The sequence below is a fragment of the Camelus dromedarius genome, chromosome 5 (genome assembly GCF_036321535.1).
Source record: "Camelus dromedarius isolate mCamDro1 chromosome 5, mCamDro1.pat, whole genome shotgun sequence".
NCBI lineage: Eukaryota > Metazoa > Chordata > Mammalia > Artiodactyla > Camelidae > Camelus > Camelus dromedarius.
The window spans coordinates 19,077,013-19,096,818 of NC_087440.1; the positions used below are offsets into that span (position 1 = coordinate 19,077,013).

The 19,806-nt window shown below is 38.8% G+C and overlaps 1 long non-coding RNA gene across 2 annotated transcripts in view; it reads right to left on the bottom strand.

Moving 5' to 3' along the window:
- Positions 1-18: 18 nt before the first annotated feature.
- The window catches only part of LOC116153454 (uncharacterized), an 89,346-nt gene continuing 69,558 nt past the window's right edge, over positions 19-19,806 (bottom strand). The window contains exons 7-8 of one of the 2 annotated variants that reach the window (XR_004137197.2): positions 18,109-18,288; positions 19-124 (exon numbers count right to left, since the gene is read on the bottom strand). This is a non-coding gene — a long non-coding RNA (uncharacterized LOC116153454). Of the gene's footprint in view, positions 125-17,268; positions 18,289-19,806 lie in introns of those variants that run through there. The other variant, XR_010380861.1, reaches the window with a different exon arrangement.

Genomic DNA, 19,806 nt, shown 5'->3' on the forward strand with positions numbered 1-19,806 from the left:
CTCACCTTAGGCTGCAAACAATAGTAATCAGGAATCCTGTTCCTGGACTTTCAGGTCTTATCCACACATTCTCAGCAGAACTACAGCTGGCTTTTCCAGTCAGCCAGTGAAATCCACTGTGTCCCTTTAGGGCAGACCATTTGCAACACTATTAATTCAATTATCTTAACATACATGCTTATCATACCATTTAATGAAATAGTTTCCTCCTTGTGGGAAACCATTCTAATAGGAGTTGAGTGGTTCTTTTATTTATTTGTTTTGAATATGACCCAAAATGTGGTGATTCTATAAACTGAAGAGTACCAAAAAGTTGAACCACTAGAGGGAGTCCAGAACTAAAATAAGTGCTAAGGCTACAAGGTTGGTGAGTTTGAAGTGCTCTCAACTGTGGCTTCTAGGTTTTCCCAAGATTCAAACCCAGGTGTATGAAACAATCTGTTGTGTATGTAGTTACTTATTTTCACATAATTTCCACCTGTCCCAGGCCATGTAGAACTCACTTTCCAAGTTATAACTTAATTGCTATATTAAATATCAAAATGAGACTCTCAAAATCCAAAATTTTGTGATAGCTCAAAATCCAAACAAACTGAATTTATCTTGCTATTGTCTGGAAATAATTCTAGCTTTGAATTGTTTCTAATAGCCTGTTAAACAAAATCTTTGGTGAGATTTTCCTGAAGAGATGCATTTAACAAATAGTTTCTTCTTGATTTCATTTGCTACATTCAAGGTTACAGTCTAACACTAAATTAACCATAAACATTCTGAATTAGCAATAAATTTAAAATTAAAAAGAGATAGTTGGTCTCATTCAGAAACGTCCTCATAGACCAAATGGATGCTCCAGTCCAGTACCACCAGCAGAAGCGGCAAGGGATGCTCAAACTTGAGGAAGCCATGCTCAGGCTAGGCCCTTGGATGAAGTGAAGCCAGTTTGCAACCAGTGAACCTGGGACCAGATCATAGAGAGCAGGCTACAGCCATAGTTGGAGTGGTCTGGCCTGGTTCAAACTCTGCTCCAGCCTGCAAAGGAAAAACCAGCTGGTTTGGGGTCTCTGCCTTTGCCTCTAAGTCCTGCTGTGACTTTTCCCCCCATGGTTGCTGAAGAAAGAAATTAAAAAAAAAAAAAAAGTTGGAACCTGTTTCTTTTTTAGAATAATGATTATATACTATCTGTGTGCCTTCGGCATCAATAATATCACATTAAATATTATATTTCAGGATGTGAAACATGCCACAATTGTGAAAAATCTAAAGAAAATGGTTAAGCCAGTAGCATGAGTCATCTAAGGATCCATGAATGCTAGTCTTTCTTATGTTTCCATCTTCATGTTATGTTCAACCCTAGTATATTTGAACAGTAGCAATGATCATGAGTTGTAATAGATGTGTCTGGAAATACAGTTAACCACACTTGAAAAGGCATGATTTGCAAATGCTTTCACCTCAACATGTTCATGCAGATACATCAAGTGACTTATTTCCTCAGACATTTAATATGCCAAACAGACTTTCTTCTTTTAAAGTATATAATGAAAATCCCCTGAAAGAGGTCATCATTAAAATTGTTCTTTAAATTTTTCCACCTTTAGTCTTTCTCATATACCAAGGCTAGAACTGTTCTTGACAAGATACAGAGTCAAGGGAAGGGAGGTGATTAGAGCCATGAGAAATCTTCACTGGACTACAAATGACCTGCAGACTATAGTTCACAGAACATTCTGAAAGGCTGGTCTTGCAGATTTTCAGGAAACTGCTTGCTTCATCATTTTTTAGAAATAAGTCCTTAAAATAATTATCCCCTGTGTTGTTGGTTCAAACTGTTCAACTCATAAAAGTAATAATATTCATTTATTTATTAAACAAATATTTGTTGAACATCTACTCTGTGTTACTTACTGTACCAGAGGCTGAATATATATGGTGGTTAAAAAAAAGTGTAATTCTGTTGCCTTCATGAAGTTTATAGTTAAGTGGGGGAAGTCTGACATTAAAGGACTCAAAAGTAAACAAACCAGATAATTAAAGGTGATAAAAATTGCTATGAAAGAAAATAAAACAAAAAGGGCTACTTGAACACATGGAAGCAGGGGAGGCCTCTCTGATGAAGTGACATTTAAGCTGAAACCTGAGGGATAAAAACAAACAGGCAGAAGAATTGGGGATAGGTGCAGGTCTGGGTACCAGAGAGGGAAAACCTGTGCCAGTGCCCTGAGGGTGGAACATGCTTGCTGTGTTTAAGAAATTAAAAGAAGGCCAGTTTTGTCTATACCATACTTTTGACACTTTCATGCTATTTTTTCTTATTGTTTTACATAGATAGATATTTTATTACTCCAAGTAGATGTTAACTTGTTTAAGGACAGAAACTAACTTTAACAATATGTATCTATGGTATATAGTATACAGGAATATAGTTGTGCTCCATAAATACTTACTGAATTGAATTTGACTCAAATTAGGGAATAGAGTCTGGTAACTCTTTTCCTACGTGGGTTAGATCTTATTCTATCCAGACACATCAGATGCTAATCAGGGTAGACCTAAGCAGACCTCAAGGGGAATCTTCAAGGAGGATGCCCCTGCCCCTGACTGAGGCCACCTCTCCTGACACTTCTATCATTCATCTCTCCCTCTTTTGCCATTTAAAAAATTTCAGTTAAATCAATCATTATAAGAGTCTGTTAAAATTCAAGATCGTTGCCACAATCATTGCTAATGTTCAAATACTGTATCTTAAGGTTGAATATAACACGCAGTTGGAAAACCCCGTGCTGCTGACTTATCTAAATGTTCATCTCTCCATTTCTCTTCCTACTATCAATAGGAACCCTTAGCACTTTTATTGGATTATTGCCACAGCCCCTCAACTAAACTCCATCCCTCCAGTCTCTCCTCACATTGCCACTATATTAATCCAGCCAGGGGACTACTGTACTTTGACCGGTTTGGGGGTTATATTTATCTTAATAAATTCTAGATCTTTCAAACATCCAAAGCTTTCTAAGAGTGTAATAGAAAAGAACAAATCTGACTCCATATTAGATCTGTTCCTTTGCCTTTAACCCTGTGCCCCATTTCCTAGGCTTAGTCTTGCTGGTTCTGCACCTTTTGTAAAAGAAAGTTGCCTACAGCCTGAAATAGACAGGATGGCCCATTCTCAAGGCTCTAACCTTTAAGGATATTAACACTTTTCCATTCATATAAAGATAACAAGTTTCAGAATAGAAAATAACGTTTGTTTTGTTGGAGGTTTACAGGGATACCATGATCTGACCCACACGGACAGCTGCAAGAACAAAGGATTTCAAGAACAAAGAACTTCTACCCAAGAAGTTTGCAACAATCAAGCATATCCCCTCCCCTTTTTAGTATAAAAGGAGCCTGAATTCTGAGTTGGAGAAGATGGGTCTCCAGTCAGCCATCTTCTTGGTCTGCAGGCTTTCCACATAAAGTCACTATTCCTTGCCCCAGCACCTCGTCCCCTGATGTACTGGCCTGTCCTGCGGCGAGCAGAACGAGTTTAGACTTGGTAACAAAAGTGGCCCAATATTACGTAAGATCTGATCTTGGAATCTGAGCCAGAAACAAGGCTAGTCTACAGAAATAGGGAAGACATTATCTGCAAATGGTTTATTCATAGTAATTCACAGGTATTACTTCAACAAAGTTTCCTCTAGTTCTTTGCTACTCCCCATGCAAGAATGGAATGAAATCTTTCATTTCTATTTTCCAAGGCACCAAGAGTAGGCAGAGGGGATGAAAATATCTTTGCTGCACCACTATACCATATTGGTTGGTAAGACCTTGCTAGAACAGTACAAGCCCTGGGGGAGGAGAGGAGGGGGGAGGAGAGGAGAGGCAAGAGGAGGGGAGGAGATATCATAATCTTTTGACTTCAAAATGGGAGGACCGACTCCAGAAGAAATTGATCTACTGGGTTCCAAAGTAGCAAAACTGAAGATAAAGGAAGGAAGATACACATTCTGAGTCTTCTCAAGCAGATAGGGAACTTTCTTCAGAATAATCACATTGTTCACTTTATCCTTAGTAATGAATACTTCATTTGTCCGTGGAAGTGAAGGTCAGTGTTTCCCTCCTAAGTCCAAAAATGTGTGGGAGAGGCCATGAATGCTCAAGCATTTTTCAGTTTTCTTTGGGAAACTTCTTTCCATGTTGCTCTGCTACTCCCAGACTTTCAAACTTTTCTGACTTTAAGTAGACTCGGTATGTTTCATTACCATGAAACAGTGTCTGACCTGCTTTGGTGCCATTGCAATACGTTCTAGGCAAACATGCCACCTCTGGACAGAATTCACCAATTCCAACTCTGGCTTTCCTCAGCGTGTAACCTGCACCCCTTTTACACATGGCGTCATGGCGTCATTTTACACATGGCACATGGCGTCATTATGCCTGGAGTGAGCCAGCTGTTTTCCTGTCTTCCCTCTACTCCCTCCTCATTTTAAGAGTTGACACTGTGTGTTAGTTATCTTTCATCTTTCATTCTTCCTTTTCCTAACAGGGCCTAACTACTTGCTGTGTGAGCTTGAGCAATCCATTTAACCCTTCTGAGCCTGGTTCTTATAAAATGGATTATTGTGAGGATTAAGTGAGATACTATTACTTTTTAAAATTGAAGTACAGTTGATTCACAATATTATATTAGTTTCAGGTGTACAACATACTGAGTCAATATTTTTATAGACTATACTCCCTGAGATACTATTGTATTAATTGTAATGATTATTGCCTACTTTATAAGGATATTATGAGATAGTTCATGGAAGTTTCTTTTGAAAAGTGGAAAGCTCTACTGGTATGTAATATAAGGCTCTACTAAATAGTAACAGTTATACTTAGAAGTGCCAGGCACAGTTCTGAGTGCTTTACATGTATGATCACATGTAATCCTTCCAATAACATTGGGAGGTTGGGATTATTATTTCTAATTTACAGATGAAGGAACTGAGGCACAGAAAGGTCATACACTTAGTAAGTGGCAGGGCTAGAATTCAAAACGAGGTGGTCTGGTTGGCTCCCAAATTCCCATTCTGAACCACTATGTTATGCTATAATCAAATTTGGGCTTACAAACTGTTTGTTTACTCGTTGCTTAATAGTTATGTGACCTTGGGCAAAGTTTAAAATTCTAAACCTGATGTTCATTATTTGTAAAATGGATAAAAGTAGTTCCTGTCTGATAGATTCATTTACTTAGCAAATATTTATTGAACTTCCACTGTTTGCTTATATACTGGGCATACTGCAATATCATGTTGAGTACATTCACACAAAACACTTGGCATACTGCCAGGCACATGGTAAGTGGTCATTGTTAATTATTATTTTAATTAATAATAATAAGTTAATAACTTCTCTGATACATGTTTCCTGTTACTAGCTACCATCACCATGTAGTCATCTTCTACTGGTTCCCTAATTCTTCTATTTGAAATACTTTTGTGGCCCATGCTATAGGATACTGCTTTGCTATCATAACAAAAACAATCAAAATAAAACACAGCAATACAAGTATCTCTCAGGGTTAAACAGAGAAAGTGGGTTTTTAAAAATATTTTATTTATTTATTATATTATTTACTTCTTTTATTTTGGCAGGGAGAGGGGAGAGGTAATTAGGTTAATTTATTCTCAGAGGAGGTACTGAGGATTGAACCTAGGACTTCCTGCATGCTAAGCAGGTACTCTACTGCTTAAGCTATACCCTCCCCTCTGAGAAAGTGTTTTAAATGGCTACTTCCTGATACATAGCTAAGGCCATGCAAGGCATGCAAAATACGCTTACTGCCAAGGCACATGAGGTACATTTGGTGAATGTGAAGATATAAGGATGATCAAATATAATCCTTTCAGGAAAGGTACAATTGGGAAACCAAATAGCCTCACATTAAATCTCTAGGGACATGTAAGGAGCCCAGCAGCACCTCTGGGAGTCCAGGTGGGAAGGGGTGGCCTGCTGTGCTGTCTGTGCTCTCCTGCACTGTGCTCTGGTGCTGAGAGTCCATCCTGTGCTTGCCTTACCCTGCTTCTGAGAGAGTCAGCAGTATTGCTAGATCGTGTAAGAGATTCTACCTCCCTAGACTGCTGATAATCAAGTGGGATGATAAATATGAAATCACTTTGAAATATTTTACACACACACACACACACATGCAAATAGTGAAGAGTTATATACAAGAGTGTTTTGGTCATGTACAGAGAACATTCAATGTAGGAAGCAGATGTGGCAAGTACCACTATCTTCCCCATTTCTGAACCTGCTCTCAGCATCTTTTTCTTTCTTAATGTGACCAAACGTGCCTTCCTGTCTTGACTAGTTCCCCTTCTCCCCATTTCAGTTCCTATTCATAATAATGACAATAGCTAACTTGTAGTGAGTGGTGTTTTAAGTGCCTTACATGTATTAATCTTCATAACAACTCTATGAATTATGTACTCATATTATCTGGATTACATTCAAGAAAGCTGAGTTCCAGAGGGTTTAAACAACTTCACAAGGTCATACAGCTAGTAAGCAACAGAGTCAGCTTCAAACCTGGAAGTACAGATCTAAAGCCCATGCTCTTACTACTCTGCTGGCTTGTGTCTCGCTCTCCCACGGTGCCTGCCACTGTCTTAGTACATATTTACCAAGCTAAAATTTTTCAGGCAGCAGTCAGCATTTTTCCTTTTTACCTTTTAAAATTCAGTCAATGAGCTCAGAATATTTTTTTTAAATCTAAAATCAACTCTAATATAATATTTGTTACCAGCATGAGAAATTCAGGATCTTACCAGCTGGTAATAATTCATGCTATAAACTTTGATTTTTTTTTTTTTAGTCATTATCTGGGGAAAAGGAGAGTTTAGCAATAACTCTGTGTAATATTAACTAATCTCTTAGCTTAGCTAGCTTACAACCACAAACATACCTACACAAGAAATGAGGTCAAATCTCATCTATTTTTCCTCTGATAATTACTTGATATAACACTCAAGCTGCTACTTGCTCAAGAGTTAGACATAAAGTTGGCGGAATCAGCTTTATTAATGACACCGTAAACAGGGCTAAGCATTATTTTGAAATGTATGCACACTATCTTTCTGAGATACAGGAATGGAGTGGTGAAAAAACGAGGACTTGAAAGAAACTCTGAGATCATCTAGTTTGTACAGTTCCTGGAGAGGATAAGTGACCTGTCCAAGCAGTTAATATTATCCCAGTGGGTACTGGTTGAGCAGGGGCTAGAATTCAAGCCTCCAGATCAGCATGCACAGTGTTCTTTCCTCAGTACTGCATTTCTGACCAGAACTCTCTCAGACAGGCTGCTGTAATAGATACAATGACATGAAAGCCTTCTCACAGTTGAGAAACCCTTCACGGGTTGCCCTAATAAAGATACTACATTTCACTCAGAATTATAATTTCATTGTACAGTCAGCCCTCTGTATCCCCAGGTTCTGCATCAGTGGGTTCAACTAACCACGGGTCAAAAGTATTTGGAAAAAAATTTCAGAAAGTTCCAGACAGCAAAACTTGAATTTGCTGCACTCTGGCAACTATTTACATAGTTTTTACATTGTATTTACAACTATTTACATAGCATGTACATTGCATTAGGTATTATAAGTACTCTAGAGATCATTTAAAGTGTAAGGCAGGCTGTGCATAGGTTATATGCAAACATTTTATACAAGGGTCTTGAACACTGCGGAACTGGGTACCTACAGGGGTCCTGGAACCAATCTCCTTTGGGTGGTGAAAGATGACTCATCTATTAAATAAGTAGATTCCATATGTCACATTAGCTTAATTTGAAGGCAGCTAAGGGTTTGACTGTTGTGGCTTAGATGTTGAAGGACAGCTAAACCTACCTTCTGATCGTGAGAAAATACTAGGAGCAATCATAGAAAATGTACATCATAGTGCTGTCCTAAAATCCTCAAGTGTAATTTTAGAGTAAGAAGCCTCAAGTTCTAGAAGCGGACCTCTCTCCACAAAACTGATCATTACGTAAAACTAGCTTATTGTCCTTCTGATGTGGTCTGGGTACTTCTTTGCAACATCAGAGGAAACAGGAGTCTGGGAAATGTCTGCCTCTGAATGTCTTCCTGCATTCTTTAGGAAGAGAATTCTCTTTCCTCCTTTTGGCTTATATCTGAAGAATAAATTATTTATTTTTGTCACCTAGCTCCTTCCTTTTCTAAACTCCGATTGTACTTTGTGAGTGATCCATGTCTATTCAAAGCTCTTTGCAGTATGAGAGGAAAGCTCTGCCTTGTCTCAGGAACGTCCTGGCCTTCTAAAGCTTTGCCAACAGCCAGACGACAAAGTTCTGTATGTAGGGCTCCCCAGGTCCTTGGCATCACCTGGGGGGGGTTGTTAGAAATGCAGAATCTCAGGCTTAGATTCCAATCTGCCTTTTAACAACAACTTCCCCGAGTGATCTGTATGTACTCTCCTGGATGCTTTTGTGTGAACCCCTGGTGCTTCTCTCTGACCTAGAAGTAAGGCCGAGACCAGTGTACCTCAACCCAAGGTAAAAAAAAAAACCTTAGGTTGAAAACAAGATGTCTTTGGTGATTTGGGGACATAGCTTTATTAATTTTGTCTGATAGTTGTTAAACTTGGATTGGAAAAAAACTTTAGAGGTCATCCAGTTTAACCATTATCATTGCTGTGAATTTCAGTATAATGATCAATTGTTATAAAAAGGTTAAATTTGTGTTCAGGATATTTTCTTCAAAAAGATAAGAGCATATGATACATCTTAGAAAGGCAGCTAGAAGAATGGGAGAAATTTATATATAAAAAAAAGTTTTGGTGATTAGAGGGATAAATTTCAGTTATCTGGAAATGTTTACTGATATGAACCTTCTCAGCCATACTGGTGTCCCCCAAAGAGATGTTTATCTCTCAAATTCATATGCTAACTCCATATGCTTATTTTGTATCTGCCCAAACTGACTGTCTCATACAATTACAATTTTAGTTTAACTTCCCACAAATTCAAGAAATTGCTATATATATATCTATTAAACTAAAATTTCCATAAAAATAAAGGGAGGACAAGAGATAAATCTCCCTAACAAAAAATTCCAAATAATACATGAAGAGAAACCTCTCTTCCCTTTCCAGGCTGATCTTAGTGTCTCACTTCCAAAGAACAGAGAACGGAAAGGAAAAATACTAACTTTACAGTGGAGAAAGCTGGCCAGTACCACCTTCACCAAGTGACCTGGGTCAACGTCAGCCTCCCCATTGATACCATTTACCTCCTGCTGTAATGTGCTGAGAAGGGTACTTCACATTTGTGGCATCCTTTCCAAAACCCCACAACCCCAGTCTAATCATGAGGAAAACATAAGATTAACCCAATTTGAGAGACAATCTACAAAATACCGAAGCAGTACTCTTCAAAATCATCATGGTCATGAAGAACACAGAGTGAGAAACTATCCTAGATCAGGGGAGACCAGAGAAGACATGAGAAATAAATGTAATGTGGTATCCTGGGTGGGATCGTGGAACGGAAGAAGGACATTGGTGGAAAAACTGGTGAAATCTGAATAACATCTGGAGTTTAGTTAATAGGAATGCACAGTGTTAGTTTCTTAGTTTCAGTAAACGTACTGTGGTAACTAACGTAAGATGATAACAGGAGGGGAAACTGACACTGGGTGACAGGAAAGAAACTCTGTACTATCTTTAATTTTTCTGTAAATCTAAAACCTATAATGGAAAACAAAAGAAAATTTCCGACAACTCACAGAAATAGTCTGGATACATTCAAGTAAGGTTCCTCTTGATACACAGCTTCTGCAAGTTTAGAGGGCAGACTTGCGTGAAATGCTGGCCTATACTATCCGCACTTGAAGCATTTTTTGAGGCCTGTAACACCATTTTGCTAAATCTGGAAGTTAAAGGTTTACAGATTTGGATTCCCAGCATGTAAAACCAAAGTCCATTTTCCTAAAGCTCATTTAACTCTCGCTAAGAGAATTGCACTGAGGCATGATCGCAGCAATGTCTGATGGATTTGGATGGGTCATTGGCGCTCTCTGAGCCATGGTTATCCCAGCGACCCAGTGAGGTCCCTCCCAGTTCTGAAATTCTAGAAATATGCCTCTCTCAAATAAGATTGTTTTAAATTGCGGTATCAGTTCTGAGGGGAACAATTAACATTTTGATTAGGCAATAATTCCACAGACATTTATTAAGTGGCAATCACTGTGCTAGATACAAGAGCTATATAGCCCTTGCCCTCCAGAGGTCTGAGCCTGGTGATTGAGACAGATCTGTAAACAAGCTGGTACAGCCATGTGGCAAGTGCTGTAAAAGAGGTATTGACAAGGCCTGCTGGTGCACAGGGAGGCACTGCCTCACTCTGCCTCCAGGGCCTGGGAAAGGCTTTGGATCTGAGAACCAAGGAAGCCTGTGAAATATAACAAGTTGGTCTAACCAGAGCCAGTCCTCTAGTAGTAAACACTTATTTTAATTGTCTGTGTATGGAAATCTGGGATTACTAAATTTTCCCAGCCATAAATTGGCAGCTGAGTTAGAAGTCTGGTTGCTACAGAGCTGGGCCAGAAAAGCACCCCATCTCCTGTTGCAGTCTGGAGGATGCTGATATGCGTGAAATCTGCCCCCTGGGATGACTGACTTGCTGTCACGTGAACAACATAACTTTCTAGAAAAGGCCATGCGTTGGCTGTCATATTCTGCCGTTTCTAAATCAGGCCTTCATTAAAAATTCATGCCTTTCAAATGGTTTTATTTCCATCTTATGGCTGAATATTTGTGGCTCAGGCCTTGAAATCCTCAGTATATAGTTTCACTTTTAAATTCTGAACAGCATGGCAGAAACTGAAATTTAGGATTCCCAAGCAAAAGTTCAAAATTGTTTCTTTCCTTGACCCCAAGCTTGCAGACTGTGAATAATTCTGTTTAGTCAGGCCTTTCTTTACTTTTCTTTTTCCCAGTTTATTCCTTTTTGTTTGTTTTGTTTTGTTTGTTTTACTTTTTTTGTTCACTTTCTGTGTGTGTGTGTGTGTGTGTTTGAGGGGGGCGGGGGGCTATACCTTTTTGTTTTGCTTTGTTTAATTTATTTAATTTTTTAAATTTATTTTTTGTTTTCTGGGCAGATCTTTCTTAATGAGACCAGGATATGACAGTGGGGGAAGTTCTGTCACATAAATGATCGTGATGGGGCTGGGGTGAGCGCTTTCTCCTGGGACGTTGCCCAAGCCAACCAGAGAGACGGGGGCAGAAAACGGGCAAATGTGACGTCTCCCTTTCCCAAGGCCCAATTAGAGAAGTGCCTTTTGCGGGGAGTGATAGTTCTGGAAAATTCCTCGCCAGCAACAAGTGAGATAGGCAGGAGTGAAAACAGCAAGCACAGACCTGAGAGAGCCTGGCCAAGTGCACAGACACTCAGAACGCTTCCCACGCTAATCTCCGGGTCCCACCGAGCACCTCGTGTGCGCGCGCCAGAGGAGCCAGGTGGCCGTGGGAGGGCTTCTCCCAGCGCAGTGTTTACAGTTTTCTTGGGGCAGGGCTGCGAGGGAGAACATCTGGGACAATGAGAGAGTTCTTTATGGTATACACAGAATCCCTTGCTTCTAAAGAAGGAAAAAAAAGGACATTTACGGGTTTTTTTTTTTTCTGATTATAAATGTAGTAATGGTTCATAGAGAACACTGCATAAGTTGCAGAAAAGCAGAAAGAAGAATATAAAGAATTTGTATCCAAAGATAGTCACTATTGAAGTGGATAAGCAGCAAGGACCTGCTGTATAGCACAGGGAAATATATTCAATTTCTTGTAATGAGCCATAATGAAAAATAAATTAAAACTGTGTATATGTATGTACGTGTATAACTGAATTGCTTTGCTGTACACCTGAAACTAATACTATAAATGGGCTACACTTCAACACAGATAAAGAATATAAATAAATGAATAAATGAATGAATGAATAAATACATAAAGATACTATTAAAATTTTAGTGGATTTCTTTCCAGGATTTTATATACATAGATATTCAATGTGGTTGAGAAAACCCTGTATGTATAGTTCCACATTCTGTTCTTTTTCTCTTAATATCATGACATAAGAATCGTCCTGGGTTATTAACACTCTTTGTAAACATTCTTCTTAGTGGTTGCTTGTTGTATCCTATGATGAAATTAATTTATTCTAAATCCTAAATGCATTCATCCAATAAATAAAAAATACTCATTAAGAAAACTTATTTATTCACTTAAGAGCCAAATGCTGAACGTGTTGTAATTTCTTTAACCATTTTCTAGTTGTTGGTCATTTAATCCGTTTCTTTTTTCTTTTTCTTTCTTTTCTTTTTTTTTTTCTTTTTTTTGAGAATCTAGCCCAAAGATGAAAATAGGCAGTTAGATTTAAGAAGAGAGTTGAAAAAATACTAGGAGAGAAATCTGGGCTGAAAGAATGAACAAGAGAGAGAGTGCAGTGAAAGCTGCCCTCCCACCACTGAGGCATCTAAGGATATTTCCTGCAAAACCTGAAATTGTTCCTGGGCAAAGACATTCCTGTGGCACTGACATTATGTAACAAGATGATGGTGATTCAGTAGCTTCTCCATCATTTCAGAATTGGCCATATGCCTTCCTTGCTCTTGGGTGCTGACTAGATGTGGCCCATCCATGGCCAGCACCACCAGTGCTAGTGGCTATTGGGTTAGGAAAGGGAAGGGCCAACTTAGGGGAAAATGCGAGGCACAGCTTTTTCAGCAGGGTGAGTGGAGCTATTTTAGCCCCTGTTAAAAGTCTGAAGGTTGGACTCAAGTGGGGATGACTATGTAGTCTATTTCCAGAACCATCCCAATGGGGCAGACTTTTCTGGAGCATCTGTCCCCTTCTGGACGTTCTCCCTTCCTTGACTGTAATGTAGGGGCAACAGCTACACCTGTGCTAAAATACCTTCTCCTGCCTCCATAGAGTTCTCAGGGAAGCATCTTTGGCATTTCTAGGCTTGTTTAGAGTGCTCATACTAGGTCCTGGTCTTTCTCTGTCTTCAGCATTCAGCTCCAGCTGACCTGTAGAAGTTCAATTTGTCAAAGACTCTACCACACAATCTTTATAAGTACAGTGGCATCCTAAGAAGGGCAACTGTCTGATAAATAACTCCCAGAAGAAACACTCAGAAATCTCCTGAAGGATAGACGGGAGCATGTAACACAACATGAAACTTGCAGGAGAGTATCCAATAATGGAAGTAATTGGACTGCATATATACTTTGTGTTGCAATTGATATTTCCCTGAGAATCTGGAGAAAATCAAGAGGTACAGAAGGTAAGGGAACAGGCTTTGAAGTCTTACAGACCCGAGTTTGAATTTGGCTGTGTCAGTTACTTGGCAGCTATTTGACTCTGGACAATTTACTTAAACTCTCTAAGGCTCAGTTTCTTCATCCACCTGAGATTATCATACAAATACCTCCTCATAGATGAGTAAATGAGATAACAGACATGAAGCTCTTATCTGGCACATGTGAGCACTCAGTAATTAGTAGCTATTATTGTTAAGTAAAGTGGAAGTGATTTTAAAATTAATCCAGTCAACAAATATTAATTGAGCACCATTAGGGGCAGGGCTGTGTGACAGCTCCCCACCAACCCCCCCACACACATATGCTTTATCTTTCCTGTTAACTGAGTTTTTCTATGTGGGTTCATTTAAATTATAATGGTAAGTACCTTTTTCAAAATAGTAGATTTGTTACATTGTCTACTAACTTCTAGGTAAGTCTCAAAGGCTCTTCAAAAGATAGGAACATTGGTGATAATGTCTTTTACAAGTCTACTTTCAATTCTTTGAGTGAACAGTATTTACTATTTATTTATCTACTCTAAAAGAGAAATTTCCTCTCAATCGTTTAACCTTGAAGTTATCTTTTCTCACTTTTTAAAGATAAAAGGGTTTTTTAACCCCAGAGTCCCATGCTATGTATTTAAAGAAGTATTCCCCCTTTGCATTTTCAAACAACTATTAATTTGGCCTCATTTGAAAGAAAGATGATTGAAAGAAAGATTTCTTCTTCCTTCATCAGTTTCTCTCTATATAAAGGTATTTTAATCTTTATCTTTCCTAAGACTGAGGTGTGACCTGAAGAAGATGTATGTGAAAAGATCATCAGCATCAGTAGTCATTGGGAAAATGCAAATTAAAACCACAAAGAGATACTATATCCCACCCATTAGAATGGATATGATCAAAAAGGATGAGCAGCACTATTTACAATAATCAAGACATCGAAACAACCTAAATGTTATCATTAGATAACATCAAATGTCCATCAACAGATGACTGGATAAAGAAGTTCTGGTGTATATATATATACACACACACATACACGGTAGAATACTACTCAATCATAAAAAAGAATAAAATAATGCCATTTGCAGCAACATGGATGGACCTGGAGATCATCATACTAAGTGAAGTAAGCCAGAAAGATAAAGAAAAATACCATATTATACCACTTATGTGTGGAATCTTAAAAAAAAATAACACAAATGTACTTATCTACAAAACAGAAACAGACTTATGGTTACCAGGGGGGAAAGGGGATAGGGAAAGATAAATTGAGAGTTCAGAGTTTGCAGATACTAATTAGTATATATAAAATAGATAAATAACAAGGTTCTACTGTATAGCACAGGGAACTATATTCAATATTTTATAATAACCTAAATGGAGAAGAATATGGAAAGGAATATATATATATATTTGTATCATTGAAACACTATGCTACACACCAGAAATTAATACAACACTGTAAACCGACTCTACTTCAATTTTAAAAAAAAAGGATGGACTTCCACATGTTGGTGAGGATGTGGAGAAACTGGAACCCTCATACATTGCCGGTGGGAATGTAAAACTGGTGCAGCCACTTTGGAAAACAGTTTGCCAGTTCCTCAGAATGTTAAAAATGGAGTTACCATATGATACAGCAATTCCAATCCTATATATTGACAATAAATGAAAACATTCACACAAAAACTTGTACCCAAATGTTCATAAGAGCATTATTCATAACAGCCAAAAATGAAAACAATGCAAATGTCCATCAACTGAAGAAGAGATTAATAAAATGTGGTATATCTATACAGTGGAATATTTTTTGGCCTTAAAAAGAAATGAAGTACTGATACACATTACCACCATGTGGATCAACCTTAAAAACACTATGCTAAGTGAAGGAAGACACAAAAGACCACATATCGTGCAGTTCCATTTATATGAAATGCCCAGAATAGGCCAATCAATAGATCAAAAGTATATTAGTGGTTACTAGGGGTTGGGAGGAGTTGGAAGGGAAGTGTCTGCTAATGGGTATAGGATTTCTTTGGGAGATGATGAAAATGTACTGGAATTAGTGATGATAGAAGAACAACTCTGTGAATATACTAAAAACTGCTGACTTGCACTCTTTAAAGAGTGAACTTTATGCTATGTGAACTATATCTCAATAAAGCAGCTATTTTAAAAAATAAGACTGAGCTGGAACAGATGCAGTTGTTAGTCTGTTAACAAAAGTTGCCTGCCACCTATTCATGTATCAAGACATTATCACATATTATCATTGTGACATTTGCCTTTTAGTTTAAGTTTACTTAGGACCTAGAAGAAGAGAATAGTGTTTACCGCTTTTAAATTTCAGAGGGTATCTGAAGACTAAGGCGAAAGAAATGAGAAGATTCCTTGAAGCAGACTCTGTGGGCTTCTTCCTCAATTTTCTTAAAGCCAGATCAGTTGGAATGCTGACTTAAGCTGAGATTATTTTAAACACTGGAAGAAAGCTGGATTTAACTTAGTTAGAGCTACAGTTTTGTGGGTGCCATCTGATAAAAGAACCACATTGAGAAATGCTGGGCAGTAATAACCCCGCTGTTGACAACTAATAAAAACTGAAAAGATCTGCAAGAGGACAGTGCAGAGGCTGCTTTCATAAGATGTTGCAACTCATTAGATACATAGGACTAGATCAGGAGAAGGAGGCAAAGATGCCTAGGGTTTCAAGCCTAAACGACTAGAAAATGATGGAACCATTGACAAGAGTTAGAGGAAGGGCTGGTGTGAGTTCCACTGCAGGCACACTGAGTTTGAGCTGCTAACAAAATACCAGTGTAGAAGTACAGCATTTTTAGAGCTGAAGGGACCCTACTAATGATCTAGTGACCAGTGCCTTTATTTTCATTGAGAAATCTCAGGCTGAGTGAGAGGGAGTGAATTGCCCAAAGTGTGGTTGAAAATTGGTACCAGAGCTCCTAGGCTAGCATTCTGACCTGGAAATGTAGATCAGAGACTCAGGAGAGAAAGAGCTGCTAAAACTACTTGGACATCATCTGAATTGTAGGGATAGTTGAAGTTACGAGAGAATTTCAAGAGGCAAAAAGGATGCTGAAATCAACGACTGCAAAATAGATATCAAAGAGTGAGGTCGGGTTCTCCTAGCCTGGGCTTTCAGAGAGGCACCTCCTTCTTCAGACGACTGATTGAGGGCCTTGGTTTTGTCAGGCACTGTGCTTGGGACACAGTGGCAGATAAAACAGACTCCCTGCCCTTTTGGAGCCAACAGCCCAGGGAGAGACAAACAGATCTGCAGGCAATTCCAGTGCAGTGTGATAGATGCTGTGAGATGGGAGAACACAGTGCTGCGGGAGCAAGCCAGTCCACAGCATTGCTGGTCCAGAAATTGAATTTCATTGGTTTACCCAGAATTGACTAGGCAGGCAGGAAAAGGAGAAAATGAAAAAAAAAAAAAAAAAAAAAGAACATACTTTGAGACCAAAGACTGAACTATACCTACTAAACTCACCAAACTTTGAAGGATAAGCTACAATAGTGACAATACTTTACAAGGAAAGTCTTGTCAGCCCTACCTCTCACTTGTGCTCAGCCTGCAAGGTAACCCCATCCCCAGGTCAAGGTTCCCAGGAATGAGAAGGTTGCTCGGTGAATTCAGAATTTGAAGGAAGTAAATATTCTTAAAGGCTACTTCATCAAAACCTATGAAATTATTTTTGTCCTCAGTAGGTATCACCTTTCCAGGGACCAGAATATTCTGATTCTTGTATTCTTATATTCAGAATACTCTTACATAGAGCTGGATAAATAGGCTGATAGATTGTACACTCTGGCTTCCTTTGTAAAAACTCCATTTTGACAATCATACCTCTATAAATGCAGTGTTTTAAAGATTTATTTGTTTATTAGGTAATTCATTCACATGTTCAAAATGTAAAAGTACAATAGGGTACATAGTGAAAAAGCTCCCTCTTGCCCCTGTCCCTCAGTCACCCAGGTCCCTGCCCCAGGAAGAACTTATGTTATCAGTGTCTCGTGTACTCTCCCAGACATATTTTCCAAATGCAGTCCAAATAAAACATTTTTAAAATTCCATCTTTCTTTAATTACATTCCAATCATGAGAATATATTTTGGTCACCTTTTTTGAACTTGAGTAATCTCACTTTTTTCTGATTTATTCTGAGAGATGTCCTCGCTCCTAACTATAGGTACAAATGTCTCTTTCAATGGGTGACTTCTGCAGATAGCCAATCTCATCCACTGTGTGTGTGTGCGCGTGTGTGTTACCAGTTTCACAGATGATCTGTATCTCTAAGTTCTAGGACCACATTACGACTGTTTCCTGTGTACAGATTCTGATGTCAACCACGATAATGAAATAATGAATTCTTACAATAAGTTCTTTTGTTATTCATTTTTCTGACCCAATGACTTTACTAGCTTCTTGTTTTAATATCAGGGCATATTAAAAACAACAACAACAACAACAACTGTACTTTGTTGGCTGAAACCAGGTATAGTTGGGTATATTCCCAAAGCAACAGTGATGAGGGAGATATTGGAAAGCAGAACCATTTTCCATGCTTCTGATATATTTTCTAACCTTTGTCCTTTTATCCCAAATTATGCCTGTAGATTAACCTACAAGAGTACACTACTATTAGACACGAACATGCATAACCATTAATTATGAGACCACCACGATCCTACAATTACTGGTTTGATCAGAGTTATTGGTGTCACACTCACCTATTGCCAGTGAGGGAGAAGAAGGCAGAGTTCACAGTCTTTTCCACTTTTTTCTGAAAAAAGCAGCAATCTCAATGACCAGGGTGTTGCCAGGTATCACCATCACTACTTTGCAGAGTTGGCCCAGCAGTAGATGAACACACCAGTATCGAACTTGTGCTTCCAACCAATGAGGTCAATCTAAAAATTGTTACAGAACTCTCTCAAGAACAACAACAACAAAAATTAATACATTAATAAATAGGAAAGGAAAAGTAGGGGCTGTCTTAAGTGTTTGATTTGCTTTTGTATCAGTAGAACTGATTTGGGTGGCTCTAGCCACACATTTCCCTCTGGATTCCTGGAGATAAGGGTATGTTCTATGGCTATCATAAGAGGTTTTCTTTATGTAAAACTTTAATAATACCCTGGCCTCATTATTTCCAGGCACTTCCAATTCTTGCTTCTACAAAATGAAAACAGTGTCTTTTGATGAGTGACATGAGGATGTTTGTCAGAGAAATGGCACAGAGTGATGTCAATACCACTTGCTGTGAACACTTCCTGTCCTCTTACAGCCCTTCACTGTGGAGCAGCACGTCTCTGGCCACAATGAAGCATGAGACCTCAGGGGTGGCCGCATTTAATTGTTGGGAGAAGGTGCTTTGTACATTTTGAGAAATGTCAGAGATTTCCCAAAACTTTCACTAGAAATGTGACATCTTCACCAGAAAGGTGAAAGAATTTAGTTCCAGGTCACACAGCAAGTTAGCAGCAGAGCTAAGACAGGAACTTTAGATTTACTGGTTCCTTTCACCCTATTCTCACACTTGGAGGCCTCCTTATTGTTAGAACTGATAAAATGTTACCTCACATTCATATGACTCAGTGCCTCGTCAAGTTCTACATGGACAATCTCTCCTTTTTGGCCAATCCTGTGTACCAGGGGCAGTGAATGCAACTGTTCTCCCTTTGACGATAAGATTGCAACTCAAGAAGACACATAGTTGTCTATTACAGAGTCAAGACCAGAACCCAGTTCTCCCAATTCCCTCTCCACGGCTCCTTCCACCAGGCCATCCTGCTTGACTGGTGCCTTCCATCAGTGAACAGGAAAACAAGTGTGAGACACCAGAACTAAAAGGACAGCTCATTAAAAATAATTACACCCTTTGTAGGGACAGAAATGAAATATTCAAATCTCTTTGCTCCCTCTCCTGCTAGGAACTTAAACGTTAAACTGAGTTCTCTAGTTTTGCACCAATCTGCAGCAATCAAGAATTTGCACCGTTGGGAGCTACTTTTCTAACAAATGTATCCTAATCAAATTGAAACAAAATTTTAAATACATGAAATGGAAGGGGAAAAAAACTGTCTGTAGTCCTCCCTTATTTCTGGCCCACATTCATCATGACTGAGTTTCTCAAGCCAGGAAATATGGCCAAGGACAGTTTGAAACAGCAGGTATTCCAAAGAACAACTAACAGGCTAGTGGGTGGACCACGCAGCAGCCCTGGGAGAGGATGACCCGAGTTCCAGACTTGGTCCCCTCCAGGCTCCATCCCGCTGTTGCCCTAAGAAGCCACCTAAACTTGAGGTGGTTTCGTTCACTGTAAAATGAGAGGACGGGGTCAGTGCACATAGATGTATTTAAACGTGTTACTGTATTCACGCTTTGCCTATTTAAATCCTTGAGTGTAAATTTAAAACAACAACGTC